This window comes from Crocodylus siamensis, chromosome 6 (assembly GCF_052110815.1).
Source record: "Crocodylus siamensis isolate JL-2025a chromosome 6, ASM5211081v1, whole genome shotgun sequence".
In the NCBI taxonomy this organism is placed as follows: domain Eukaryota; kingdom Metazoa; phylum Chordata; order Crocodylia; family Crocodylidae; genus Crocodylus; species Crocodylus siamensis.
This window is the reverse complement of record NC_143400.1, coordinates 13,568,601-13,583,416: the sequence shown is the minus strand read 5'-3', so window position 1 is coordinate 13,583,416 and position 14,816 is coordinate 13,568,601. Positions and strand designations below refer to the sequence as shown.

At 53.2% G+C, this 14,816-nt stretch overlaps 1 protein-coding gene across 9 annotated transcripts in view; it reads right to left on the bottom strand.

Moving 5' to 3' along the window:
• Window positions 1-14,670, bottom strand: part of LMNA (lamin A/C) — a 56,066-nt gene extending 41,396 nt beyond the window's left edge. The window contains exons 1-4 of one of the 9 annotated variants that reach the window (XM_090053603.1): window positions 14,457-14,670; window positions 13,137-13,206; window positions 4,631-4,735; window positions 2,275-2,565 (exon numbers count right to left, since the gene is read on the bottom strand). The gene's annotated coding sequence lies outside the window, so the exon portion shown is untranslated. Of the gene's footprint in view, window positions 1-2,274; window positions 2,566-4,630; window positions 4,736-13,136; window positions 13,207-14,374 lie in introns of all 9 variants that reach the window. The other 8 variants (XM_090053595.1, XM_090053597.1, XM_090053594.1 and 5 more) reach the window with 8 other exon arrangements.
• Window positions 14,671-14,816: the final 146 nt, after the last annotated feature.

Below are 14,816 nucleotides of genomic sequence, written 5' to 3'. Positions count from 1 at the left end.
ACCCAGGGTGAGGCACATTTCCCAGCAAGCCCAGTGCAACAAACCACAGGCTGCAGACTGTCTGGTCTCAGACACCCACCTCTCTCCCTCCCTCCCATCAGGGACCCTGTGTGGTAGGTGCTGTATGTCCCAAGAGCAACAGGCACAGTTGGATGAAGCCCAGCCCAGCGTTCTCCCCGTTGCTGCAGCTGCAAAACTGAGGCCCCAAGTGTCTAACTCAGCAGCACTCCACCCCAGAACTGGCTGCATCTCTGGGGTAGCACTGGGGTCTGAGTTTGGATGTGGCTGCAGCTTGTGAGGCATTAAACTCACACCAGCAGCTCCATTGCCATATCCCCAAGCCTTAACCCATGCCAGGTGGGAGCAGATGGGCAGAGGGGGGGCATCGGGGAGTCCCATGAGGAGCAAGACTTCCCCTTGCTGATGCCCACCCAGGCCCTGGCCCTGGGAAAGCTTTTCAGCAGCCCCCTGCTTTGTTCCTAAATTGAATCCATCTGGTCCTGACCACGCCAGTTATTTGAGATCCCTCTTGCAGGGGAGCTGAAATGAACTGCTGGGCATGAAGTCGGGAGATTCCCCCCGCTGCAGCACCCCCCCCACCATCCCATCCCTCCCGTTTCTTTGTGCTCCTCCTCAAGGGGCCAGGGGCCACGTGGGCTCTTAAGGCGGCTTTTGTGCTGCCAGCAGCCAGGCAGGGGTCCCTGCGGGACCATTACACCACCAAGCTCCCCAGCAAGGCACGTCTAGACAATAATTGCGTGCACCTGACTCGGGAGGAAACCAAGAGCCCGGAGCCCTCCAGTCCGCGGCCCCCAGGAGGGCACGGGGCTGGGGAGGGAATAAAGGCCTTTGTTTCCAGCTTCTTTCCAAACACCTGTCGCTAGCAGAGCGGGGCAGGGAGGGGTAAGAAGAGGCTGGGTGTAAGGAGCACCCCCCCCCAGCTGGTGTCAATTAGCATTGCTGATCTGGAGTGACTCTGCTTTGCCCCGGCTGCATCCGGGCTCCTAGGATTTCCAGTTACCCCATTCCTGAGCTGGTGGTGAGTGGGGGTGGAAGCAGCTCCAAGCTATCGGGGTCCGTACCCAGCCCTCGGTGCCAGCACAGAGCAGCCTCGAGACTGCTCTGAAGTGTGTGCTGCCCCCCATAGGCGATGCATCCCCTTGTAGGCGTATCTGGGGCCAGCCCCGCCATGGGCCTGCCTTTGCCTTGAATCTGATGCCAGCCTACCAGACAGCAGCTGCCTCTGCCTGCTCCCTTGGCACCAGGTGCCTGGCCCTGCCAGCTGCTCCCCCGACCAGCGTCTCCCCCCTACCCCACAGGGATAGGCATGGGGGGTGTCTGTCTCCATGCCGTGGTGCCAGCAGAGATGCCAATTAGCACAACAGCTTGTTTTTGAGGCAGCGCTGGGCAGAGGCTCGGGTTCAATCCTCCTGGGATTTCCAGGGCATTGGTTTCCTCTCCAGGCTCTGTCACTCCCTCCCACCTCCTGACCCTGCTCCCGGGAGCCCCGGAGACCTGCTGTCCCGTCTCAGGGCACCCGTGTCCAAGCACACCCCCACGACAGACCCACAGCACTGGAGCCCTACAGGCACATAGAGTCAGGCTGAACATGGGCATGGAGGCGGGGGATCCTCTGTGGATCAGGCACTGGGCTGGGATAAAGGAGATTTCCCTTGGCAAATCCCCTGTGGCCTGGTCCAGAGCTGTGTGGCTTTCCCTGGATGTTCGTGGGCTCTGGGTGAGGCCCTCATGCCCCAGCTGTTCATGCAGCACCTGGCGCGATCCGGCTCAGCTGGGGTCTCTCAATGCTGCCCATCAGCTTTCCACCCAAACATCTCCAAGCACTAGGTAGCTGTGCCCACTGCCCCTGCCTCATGGGTCCCCAAATAACACAGATGTCCAGAGCTTGGGGGTACAAAGAGCAGCTCCTGTCCGTATCTCACCGCTCCCTGGTGCTTAGACCACAACTCTCCTGACCCCTCTCTTTGCGTTATTTCATACAGCGCCCGGTGCCACGGGGAACCTGGACCAGGTCCCGGCGTGCTTAGCTCTGCCGTGGCGTGCAGCAGCCTTCGCTTTGCTCTCCCTTTGCTGAGTGAGGCCCCAGCCAGACTCTCCAAGGGGACGAACTTGAGGCTGAGGGTCTTGAAAAGCAGGGGGAAAAGGTGCTCAGAGAGCCCGGACTCCTGGGTTCTTTTCCCAGTCCTGCAAAAGGCAGCTCCCGCGCCAACCTCCCGTCCAATGCCAGCCCTTCCCGTCACGCCAGGTGCCTACCTGTCACGTGAAGCTGAAGCCGCTGCCAGGGAGCAAAACACTGGCACCGGCTCCCCTGCCGACAGCTGACGGGCTGCGTCGCTGCGGCCCCCAGTGCCTGCCCGGCTCTCTGCCCCTCCATGGCTATAGCAGCAAACCAAGAGGCTCGGGGCAGCTCCCAGGACATGGCAGACATCCGTAAGCCGTCGTGCCATGGATGCAGAGCTGGCATCGCCGGGGACATGGGGCTAGGTATCTCCAGGAAGAGCAGGCTGCTGGGGATCCTGGCTCCCAATCTCTCCCGCTGCTGGACTAGGAGACAAAAGCAAGAGGCATCAGAGTCCATGGCACCAATGCAACAAACTGGCAGTAGCCTCCCACCTGGGATCTTACCCCTATTTCAGGCTGGTTGGTTTAGGATCTACCCCAGATGGTGGGATCATGATGCCTATTATCAGGATGGGGAAACTGAGGCAGAGCGGGCACTCAGTTCATCCCTGGTCGCAAAAGGAGAAGCACCCAGGAGTTCTGCCTTCTCCATGCCTGGCTCTAACCACTGGGGCATCCCTACCAGAGCCCCAAAAGGAGCCAGGCATCCCAACACCTCTCCCCTGCGCCCCAATCATGGTCTCCCACTTGCCCCCATAAATGGGGACAGAACCCAGGTGTCCTGACACCCAGCCCCAGTGCCCAGAGCACATGTGTGTGCCAGACTCAGGAGGGGCCATGAAAGAAGAGGCCTTTGAAATGACACAGGGCAAAGCTTCCAGCTCCAGCCAGTCCCATGCCCAGAGCCACCCCACGGCCTGGGGTCCGGGGCAGGTCTGGTGGGCAGAGATCAGCTGCTGGCAAGGGGCACAGCTCCCCTGCAGACAGCTGTCCAGATGCCAAGGGAGCTGGGATTTCACATGGACCCAAGCAACAAGGGACCCCCTTCAGAGACGGAGGGGGTCCCTTGCATGGGGGTGGGGGTGTCTTAGCACAGCAGGGGCCCCCAGGACCAGTTCACCGTGCAACAGCAGTATTTAGGCTGGAAGTATTTGAGTTGTGGGGGGACTGGATCCTGTGTACGTGTGTATGCACACAAGTGTGTGTGTGTGTGTGTGTGTGTGTGAAGCTGTGAGCGCCCTGCGTCGCTACGGAAACAAACACCCAAAAGCTCAAATGAATAATAATTAACGTGATAAATGAAATCATAATAAACACATCAATAATGCATGCTAATTGGCGATGAATAATGAATGCGCAGAAGAGCAGGGCCTGGGCACCCCCCTGGGCCTTGTCCCCGGGGCAGGGGTCTGTAGATGGGGGCAGAGGCAGCCTGGGGAGGGGGACAGGCATGTGACAGGCCCTGCATTCGCTACGCCGAGGCCAGGAGCTTAGCAGGCTTCGGTGAGGGATCAGAGGCTGATCTGGATAACGAGAGCATCTGGGCTGGTCCTAGGAAGGGTTAAACAGGCTCAGGGCCGGATCCTGCCTGGATTAGCTTCCAGGGGGGGAAAAAATAAGCCTCAAGGATGCCTGCATATTGCAAAGAGACACAGCCGTGCAAGGAGACACACGAGTACATGAGAGAAAGGTGTGGAAGGCTCCGGCCACGGGGCCCGGGCCACGCAAGAGGGGTGAGATCAGTCAGGCACAGCCCCCAGGGGCCAAGTCATCCTTTCACTGCTTTGTCACAGGCCTTTTCCTGGAAGCAGCGAGTTCCTCGCAGCCCTGACTGCCAGGAATAGGTGGCGGAGGCCTGGAGCGCAGGCTGAGCACATGCCAGGTGCTAGAGAGGATAATCACAGCTCGTCTGTGGAGGGATGGACCAGGAGCGCGACTGCAGATTAAATACTGGTATATGAGCCATGGCAGGAGCAGAAGAAACCCCCACCAAGACCTGTCGATTCTCTAAATTCCCCCTTTCCTGTCCCTGGATGGATTCTCCCTGGTGTGGACACACTGGCCCTCTGTATCCTCATCTAGGGTGCTCAACCTCAGGCCCACGGGCCAGATCCAGCCCAGGGAACCAGAGCTCCTTGCCGGTCTGGAAAGTGGGTGGTGATGGGGCAGTGGGAGCAATAATGGCCGCTCCAAGGTTTTCAGACCCTTGGGGATCCTTGCGGGCCGGAGAGTGTGGCTCTGCATGCTGCATTGCATCAGCATGCGGCTGGATCTGGGCATGCGGGATCACACCCACACACTGACTCTAAATGAGATGCAGCCCCAGGGACCAACCCCTTGCTACTCATCTGGCCAGTGTGGCCAGGAGTTTGGAGGCCACTGCTTTAGACACATCTGCAAGGGTGTGAAAGAGGTGTGCAAAGCCACCGGGCAGGTGAAGAAGGGGGGAACAATTGCAAAGAACCAGGGGAACTGGAAAGGATATTACCATGTGCAGGCAGACAGCATCCGAAGGCTAGGACTGAGACTGGGGGCTGGCGATCCGGGCACTGAACAGGACTCACAAAAGATGGGCAGAGCTGACCAGATCAGGCTGGAAGAGAAGAGGGGGAAAGGACTGTCTCAGCCATCCCAGGCTCCTGTCCCCCAGGCCTGCCAGTGCCAAGAAGCCAGGAAAGCTTTCATCCATGCCTAGGGCAGAGCAGAAAGGAGACGCAGACCTGTGGCGATCAAGGCAGCCCCTAGCGTGAGCTCACCAGGTCTGCCTGCCCCGGCTGCCTTCTCCAGCACAAGCCACGTACCTGACCATTTTGGGAAGGCTAATTGGTACAATTGAGGAACAGCACCAATTAGCCACCCGCCTGCTAATTAGCACAACCTGCAGGGTTTGCAAGGCAGGTGGAGGGGAAGTTTGCCACATCACTCCGCGGACAGCTAGGATTCACTCCAGCCCAGGGCTTTAATCACAGAGCCAATATAAGCAATATGGCCCTGGCTACCTGTTGGCTGCAGCGTGTGTGTGATATGGCAGGACTCCCTTCCCCCCTGTTCCCAAACACCTTTCTTTTTTTTTTTTTCCAGCCCTGCAATCAGAGCTGCCGTCTGGCTACTTAACCCCTGGTGGCCCACAGCCGGGAGGCACTCAGAGAAATCAATACCATGCTCAGATTAGCTTCCCCACGCTCATATATTCCCTCCCCAGACAGGGCGCCTGTCTCCCTGCCGCCCCTTGAATAAATCACGCCGCCCTGCCCGCCCCAGCCCCCTTCCTCCCGATCTCCTTGGAGGATCTCCGCTTTCCTGCTCCTGATAGACAGGGAGATCCTTGGCTTTGTGGATTAGTATAACTAGGCCACATGGCTCGGACTATAAAAGCAGGGGGAAAATAAGGCTGGAGGGGCCCCGAGGCTTGTTCAAGGCTGGGTAGATACAGACAGGCAGAGTGACTTATTCCCAGGCTCCTGTCATGGGTCTAGCATCTTGGCCACACAACCTCTCCCCAGGTGGATAGAGAAGCTGTTTCATTTCTATCCTGGCCCTCCATACACGCTCAGTCCTTGCTGTCTCAGGGCAGGTGGGCTGTGCCTCCCTGAAATGAGTCTACTAGGTCTAGGTCTAATTTCTGGTCCATTCAACCACCCACATCCTAGACTCCCTTGATAGCAAAGAGGCTGAAAAATGAATGGGCCATGGGGAGAAAACACCCTTAAAAGGAGCAGGTCTCTGTATGAGGCAGAGTTATAATCTCTCGGCATAAATGCACATGACTGATCTCCCCCTGGGGTGAGAGGCTGTGACTTCTTGCCGCAGAGCCCAGCCTGGATGCTGGCAGGAACGGCAGCAAGCAGAGGGTACAGGCATTACGGATGCGACAGGAGTAGGAGAAGTGTAAACACCCAGGCGGCCTGGACGTGGGCTCCCACCCAGCTGGGAAGGGAGAGTGAAACAGGGATCAAGGCAGCTGCGTGGGGATTCACAAGCGCGTCCAAACCCCAAGGCTACCTGTGCCCCCTCGTCTGAATCTGACCAGGGTTGGAGTTGCTGGTGTCTCCATCACAGTGGATCTCAACCTTTTAAGACCCCAGGCCCCCCTTGGAAAACCCAAGCTCCTCGTTTTCACTCATTTCTTGACTACAGAAAATGAACAGAGAACTTTTCTGTTGCAAAGAACTCAGCAAGCCCATAGCAGGGCAGCATGGTTTGGACACTGGATTCCTACTAAAAATCGCTGGGTGGATCTTGGGAATTGTGCACACCTTCCTGTGCTAATACTGCATGGCCAGCCTGAACAGGATGTCCCAGCACTGCACCCTGCTGCGGTGACAGACGTTATAATTTAGAGACACTTCCCTAACAGGAGGCTGAGGGAGCTGGGAACTGGGAGATGGTCCCTTAGTTGGGGAACAGCTAGTTAGAAAGAAACAAAGGGTCTGCAGAGGTTGCCTCCAGTTCCACAATGAAGATCATTCTTCTCATCGATGTACGCTTGGGTAGACTGACCCTGGTGATGATGACACCCACCCTCGTTGGATCTTCCCGGAGACTCAGGCCCCAGCTGTCCCAGGGCTCAGGCCCCCCCCAAACAGAGCCAGCCAGAAGCATTCAGCCCCAGCAGCATCCCTGGAGACCCCACAGCTTATCTGACATGCTCAGCATCTATCCTGCGTGCACTGGAAGCATCCAGCTCTAAAGAAAACAGCTCTTCTTTGGAAGGATGAGCTTTCTTTAAAAAAAAACAAACAACAACCCTAGTTTTTATGGCCTAATCCCAAACCCAGGCAAAGTTAATGGACTGCAGCAGAGCTTTGGATCAGGTCACATTTCCTTGTCTCACAGAGGGGCTTAATTAATGAATGTCCGTAAAGCACTCGGAGATTCTCAGTAGGGATGCATGATATCTATCGCTGTCCATGCTAGGAAGCGAATAGGTTTAGGATCAATACACAGCAAATGAATGGGAGCAACGGTCGCTGCTACAGATGGGGGTATCACTTTGCACCCGTGGGTGGACAGTCAGGGGTAGGCTGAAGCTAGGATCCTAAAGCATGAGATGCGGCAGCTGGAACTAAAAGACCTTCCTGCTCTGCTAGCCAAGGGGCACGTCTATATGAGAAGCTTGCTGCACATTAGCCTAATAAGACTGCGCAGTAGTGTGGCTGTTAAAAACTGTGCTAATAGCCTACTGCGCAGTCTTATTAGGCTAATGCGCAGTAAGCATCACAAAATGACTAGTTACTGCACATTTAGTTAGTACTTCGTTAAGGAAGTAGGAATAATAACTACTTCATTCTAAGAAGCATCAATGAACACGGAGACACGCCCAAGGTGTATCAACCTCGGTCAGAAAGCAATGAAACCGAGGAGCAGCCTGCAAAGATCTATGCTTGCTGCAACATTACGGCTGGCTGAGAGTGACCGGTCCCTGCGCCAAACATCAAGCGAACCCCTCATTAAGCTTCTGGAAATACAGCATTGAGGTGTATTTCTAGTCTTGGTGATAGAACAGCATGATTCACGGCCATCTCACTATACCCATGGATGGAGGATGCCAGATTTCCTTTGCAAGCACTCCTGACCCCTCTCTCACAGCTCTTCGCTGTCGAAGACCCTTTCTCGATACATGTGGGTTTCAGAGTACTTTGATTAGTAAGACTTTGTGGGAGGAAGAGGCTATATCTGAGGGACACTTTAACTGGAGGCACTGCTCAGGGTCACATCCAAATGATCTTCAAATAGCAAACTATGTCTATCAAGAGTCGGGCCAGGACTGGGATTTTAACAAGAGTGAACAACAGGCCACAAAATCCCTGGTGTTGGGGAAAAAGGGGGCTTGTACAACATTTATTGTTTGGTTTTCTAGAGGGGCCTGGGAAGGTGAAATAGCAGGTGAGGTTTGTCATCGCCATTTTAAAAAGGACTGTGAGACTCAACCTTTTTCGAGTGGCTAACATTTTTGCTGCAGCCAATTTCCAAAGCAATACAGCATTTGGAGAGGTAGAGGGGAGAGGTGTGAGGCTTTAACTGGAGGAATTACAGGACACAGTTGAAATCTGTTTTCTGGGCCTAATTTTCCCAAGAAACATACACTGCTGTTTCGATGGATGATGGGGTCCTGGCATCACGTCACTCAGGGTCAACTTTAGGCATGAGCCAGAATGGTGCCCCTTAGTATGGGTGTATTCATGGATGCCCAAAAACCTGTGTGATGGAGCTACCATTAGTGACAATCACAGGGCCTTGCTTTTCTTTGATCTCATTCAGTGTCATTGCCCAGGGAGGGAACGAGGAGCATGTGATTATCTCAGAATCACAGACAAGGAGGGTGGGAAGGGACCTCAGGAGGTCACATCTAGTCCAACCTCCTGCTCAAAGCAGGACCAGCCCCAACTAGACCATCCCAGCCAAGACTTTGTCAAGCTGGGCCTTAAAAACCTCCAAGGATGGAAACTCCACCACCTCTCTGGGGAGTCCGTTCCAGTGCTTCACCACGCTCTTAGTGAGAAAGTTTTTCCTAATATTCAACCTAAACTTCTCTTGCTGCAACTGGAGCCCATTGCTTCTTGTTCTGCCATCTGCCACCACTGAGATCAGTCCAGCTCCATCTTCTTTGGAGCCAGCCTGCAGGGAGGTGAAGGCTGCTATTCAATCCCCCTTTGGTCTTCTCTTCTCCAGACTAAATAAGCCCAGGTCCCTCAGCCTCTCCACACAAGTCATGAGCCCCAGAACCATTTTCATTGCCCTCTGCTGGACTCTCTCCAACTCGTCCACATCCTTTCTGTGGTGGGGGGCCCACAACTGGAAAAAGGACTCCAGATGTGGCCGCACCAGTGCTGAACAGAGGGGAAGAATCACTGCCCTCGATCTGCCAGCAACACACCTACTCATGCAGCAATGCTCCTACTACTGCAATCTTGCCCCCATCCCTGCTGCTTCCTGGAGTCTGCCACCATCTTAAGTTGGAATTAGCGATTTGATTGACTGTACCTCTAAATCGGGCTGTCTGAATCTGCACGTAGATCTTCAAGTTCCCATAGCACCCATGCAAGGATGCAATACATATAACACACTTGCTCAGAAAGCTCCTCACATGAAAACTAGAACTCATGGTGCACAACGGTCCTGTCTTGAGCTGCAATTTTGCTTTCCGCCCCAGATGCCTGCAGATATTCTGGTTTCAACAGAGGCCCAGCCTCGCCACAAATGACTTTCTTTGCCAGCTTTAAACCTCAATAACTCTAGAGATCTTGTGCCCACCCCAGACCCCAGGGGTGTCAGGCAGCAAGAGGAATTGACCCAAGCAGGTGGGTAGAGTCTGAGTTATTAATTAAGCCCCAGAAAACAGAAATGCAAGAGGGTGATGTCACATTATATTTTTTAGCAGGGCAGTCTCATGGGAGAGCCTTATTCCAATGACTGCAAATTAGGAACACAAGCCAGACCTCCCCCTGCAGGCTGGCTCTCGGGACTATACAAATAACCACCTAGGTTTTACGGCACTTGGGAAGATGAGTCATTAAGCCGTGAGTTGGTCTCAACCTTCACACTATGTGACCCGCCGACCACGCTGGTATGCGGATGCCAGGTTGGAGCTCAAGCATAGGGGCCATGTCTACAAACACTTGCCTAAAGAGTTATTATGAATGTAAATAGTGTCTGTCCACGGGGTCATTAGCTAGAGTAAGTGTTCAGCAAGTAGTTGCCAGATCAACCCCACAAACAAAACCTAATGAATGCACCCAGGAAAATGAGCCACTGGCACAGCATCGCCGACTCCTGTGATCTGGAATGCAAGGCTTGAGGTTTGCCTATAAACCCCAGCTCTAGGAGTCGTGTGAACATGGGGGAATCTCCTCAGCTTTCATGTAAAAAAAAATAAAATAAAAGGAAGTTTGAGTCTTCATGGAGAAAAGCTAGAAAACATGACCTGATCCTGAAGTCTCAGAAAACAAAAGGCCAAGAGAAAGCAGCTCGGGCTCATTACTTCATAGGATGACATGACTTTTAAGACAATTTTGTTATTCTGAGGCCGGAGTCATGATGGCTGAGTATTGGCAGTTGACACTTCGTCAGCTCACTCTCTTTTTTTTCCCGTCTTCCACTTTCCTTATTTCAAGGGACACGGGTCTGTTCTTGAAGTCACAAAGTGGAACGTAAAATGGGGGTTGGATGAAAGGCAGACTTCCTAAGCTGAACTGCTCCCTGAAAACAACGCACAGTTTTCTGTTCCGCACGTGACCAAATTCTGACCCGGTGAAAAACAATTTCTGAGTCCTGTAACTTAGAAGTACATTATTGTCCAAAGACACAGATTCAACTACTAATTCCCAAAGCTATAAATGTGTATGTGTACGTATGCACACACATAGAAATTATAGGCCAGTTAGTTTTACCTCGATCCTGGGTAAGCTTTTTGAGAGAATTATGCTGGGACATGTCCACGACGGGCCAGGGGGGGAGATTATGCTTAGGGGCAACCAACATGGGTTCATTAGAGGCAGGTCCTGTCACACCAACCTGGTGGCCTTCTATGATCAGATCACCAAATCCTTAGACGCAGGGGTAGCAGTGGACATAGTCTTCCTGGACTTTTGGAAGGCCTTCGACACGGTCTCTCACCCCGTTCTCATTAAGAAACTGGGGGGCTGTGGTGTCAACACCCACACAGTCAAATGGGTCGCCAACTGGCTGGAGGGCCGCACCCAGAGAGTGGCGGTGGATGGGTCATTTTCGACCTGGAGGGATGTGGGCAGTGGGGTCCCCAGGACTCGGTCCTCGGGCCCGCGCTGTTCAACATCTTCATCAGTGACTTGGACGAGGGGGTAAATAGCACCCTGTTCAAATTCGCGGATGACACTAAGATGTGGGGGGATGTGAGCAGGCTAGAAGGAAGGAATAGGCTGCAACCGGACCTAGACAGGTTACAAGGGTGGGCGGATGAGAACAGGATGGGATTCAACACTGACAAGTGCAGGGTGCTGCACTTGGGGAGGAAGAACCAGCACCATACCTACAGGCTGGGGAAGTCCCTTCTCGTCAGTGCACAGACAGAAAAGGATCTTGGAGTCATCACTGATGCCAAGATGAACATGGGCCAGCAGTGTGGGGATGCAGTCAGGAAGGCCAGCCACACCTTGTCATGCACCCACATGCATCTCAAGCAGGTCCAGGGAGGTGATCCTCCCCCTCTATGCGGCACTGGTCAGGCCGCAGCTGGAGTACTGCATCCAGTTCTGGGCACCACACTTCAGGAGGGATGTGGACAGCGTGGAGAGGGTCCAGAGGAGGCCACTCGCATGATCCGGGGGCAGCAGGGCAGGCCCGACGAGGAGAGGCTACGGGACCTGAACCTGTTCAGCCTCCACAAGAGAAGGCTGAGGGGGGAGCTCGTGGCCTGTTACAGACTAGTCAGAGGGGACCAGCAGGCACTGGGGGAATAACGGTCACAAGCTGGCAGAGGGGAGGCGCGACTTCACGGTCAGGGCGGCTAGGATCTGGAACCAGCTTCCAAGAGAAGTGGTGCTGGCTCCTGCCCTGGGGGTCTTTAAGACAAGGCTAGACAATCATCTTGCTGGGGGTATTTGACCCCAGTGCTCTTTCCTGTCATGGCAGGGGGTCGGACCTGATGATCTGCTCAGGTCCCTTCCGACCCTAGAAACTATGAAACTATGTAATATACTTGTGTATTAGACACACACCCACGTGTGCGCTCACAGGTACTTTAAACAGAAATATGCACACATATGTACATGCTCTCCATGTGTGGGTATGTGCGCATATATACACATACATACACACACACACACACACACACACACACATATATACATACACACATACATACATATATTAACATATACATGCATATATATAGTGTATACATACATACTTACATATAGTGTGAGTGTGTATATATACATACATATACACACATATACATATGTGCGTATGTGTGTGCATGTATATATAGATCTGTGTATACATATACACAAACACACATAGATATTTACACATGTGTATAGACATGTATGCACATGTGCATATATATAGATCTATGTATATGTATATACAAGCATACATACACATTTATACACGTATATCTGTGCATGAATATATAGATCTGTGTGTATATGTATATATACACACACATATGTATCTATACACTTACATATATATGTAAAAATATATTTTACATATATATCATACACACATAAATATAAATAAGTACATATCTTATATGTGCAAATTACATACACAAATATATGTGTATATGCCCATACGCACTGCATATACATGTTTATGTTTTATGTATGTACGTACATGTCCAGATATATACCTAGGTCTGTATATATGGATTTTAGTTTCTATGAATGTTTTCATTACAGACTGCATATGTATGTATAATATATATCTATACAGCTATATATGTAGAAAGACGGCGTGTGCATAGATGTCTATGCTTATTAAACATGCACACGCCAACTCAAATATACGTACCTACAGTACTCCTATGTTACCTATGCGCACATGTGCGTCTAGTAAATACAAAGTGCATGTGCAGACATTGTCTACGCCTATAGAGACATTGCTCTGTGTATGCCACTGCACACACATCCATTGTTGGTTATAGGAAGGAAATCACTCCAAACTGCTGGCATTTGACAACCGATCACGCAAGCACGTAAAGGTTAAATCCAAATTCAAAAGACGGTTGGAAAACCATGGTCTGAACCAATGGGGTTAAGTCCCCGACAGCGGCTTTGGGGGCTGGTGGTACTTTGAGGGGGGTGTAAGGATCGCTGGCTGAACCCCAAGAATCCCAGCCCACCCTGGACTCCTTTCCTTTTCTTTCTGAGCCCAGCATGTGCCCTGCGGTCTGGTGCCACCGCGGCTGCCCCAACTGGGTACTACCGAGCAGGCTCCAAACGCAGCCCCCCCCAGCCAGGCTGCAGAAGTGCCCAGGCAAAGTTGCAGGGAAAGCGATGGCAACACCTTACCTTGTTGAGTCACCGCATGAGACATTTCCTTGTGCAGCTGCTGAGTTCATTCCCCAGCTGAGCTCTTCTGCTGTCAAATCCAGGAGAGAGAGAGAGAGAGAGAGAGAGAGAGACCTTGTTGGCAAAGCGCTGAGAGCAAAGAGAAAAGGGGGGAAATAATACAGTGATGGGGGGGGGCAGCAAATTCCTTCTTCCATCACCAACCTCCCTTCTGCCCCCACACCCCCCTCACGCCCAGCCAGAGATGCAGACACGGTCTCTGCCAGGGCTGCAGTGGAGTGCGCTGGATGGGGGATCTCCCATCTTCCCGCATTGTCTCTCTCCAGCAAGAGCCAGGCAATCTCATTTCATGGGAGAGACATCTGGTTCGATTCAAAGGGAAGAAAGGGGGAGGGAGGGAAGAAACCCTTGCAGGCTGGGAGCTGAAAAGCTATTTTCAATGCTTTCCCCCCATCGCCCTTCATTTCAATAAGAAAAGGGAGAGGGGCCCAGCAGTGGCCTCTCTCCCCAGCATCTCTAGATCTGGAAGGAGGAGAGAGGGAGGCGTTATTGCCATGGAGGGTGTCCCCCCCACCTCCCCTCCCCTCCCTTCCCTTCCCCCAGGCCGGAGAGCTGCCAAGTCCCCCTTCTGCACAGCCAGCCTCCTGCATGGGGGAGGCCCAGGAGGCAGGGATGGATGTGGGATCTCAGGCCTGATCCTTTTGGGGCCTTGTCTTGACATGCAGCCCAGCCCCTCTGCCCCCTCCTGCTGCTGTGGACCCCAGAGCGGGATGTGCAAACAAGTGGGGGTTTCCATCTCCTCCCCCGTTCCCTCCTCCTCCTTTTCCTGCTGTCCCTCCATGGAGTCACTCTGGATTTACACCCCCCAAAACAGGACAAGCAGCAGGCCCCTTCCCTACTCCTCCCCCCACTTATCCCTCCCAGGCACTGGATTGACCAGCGCAGCCCCCTCAGCAAGGATTAGGGGCCTGTTTCACTGGGCCTGGGATGCCGAGAGCTTAAGTGATTTGCCCAAGGTCACCGGGACGGCCAGTGGCTGTAACTAGGTCTCTAGGGTCCCAGTGTGGTGCCTTATCCCACTGGACTCCGTCTGTCCGTCCACCCCACGCCTGAAGTCGCCCTTCTCCATCCATCCATCCATCCATCCATCCCTCCCCCTCTCTTGCTGTCTGCCCTACACGTGCAGCAGAGAGCTCCTCTCTCCGTCCACCCATCCAGGCTACATCCATCCATCCAACCTCCTTGCTTCCTTCTTCATTCATTATTTCTCCTTCTTTTCCTTCCTCTCTCTTTTTCATCCACTCTTTCTTCTTTTCTTACTCTTCTTCTTCTTCCTTCCCGAGTTCTTCCTTCCTCTTCTGTTTTCATTCCTTTTTCCTCCTTCCTTCCTTCCTTTCCTTCTTTCTTTCAGTCATCCTTCGCCCTTCCTTCTTTCCTCCTTCCTTTCTTTCCGTGCTCTTCTTCTTCTTCTTCTTTCTGTTTTCCATTCATCCTTTCCTCTTCCTCCCTCCCTCTTTCTTTCTCTCTTTCCTCCCTCCCCCGCCCTCCCCGCTCCTCGAGCGCCAGCCAAGGGGGTGTGCGCGCCGGGCCGGGAAACTACATCCCCCAGCAGCCTCCGGGCCCCTCCGGAGTGTCAGCTTCATGCTGCAGCCAGGGAATTTAAAACAAAAGAGTTTCCCC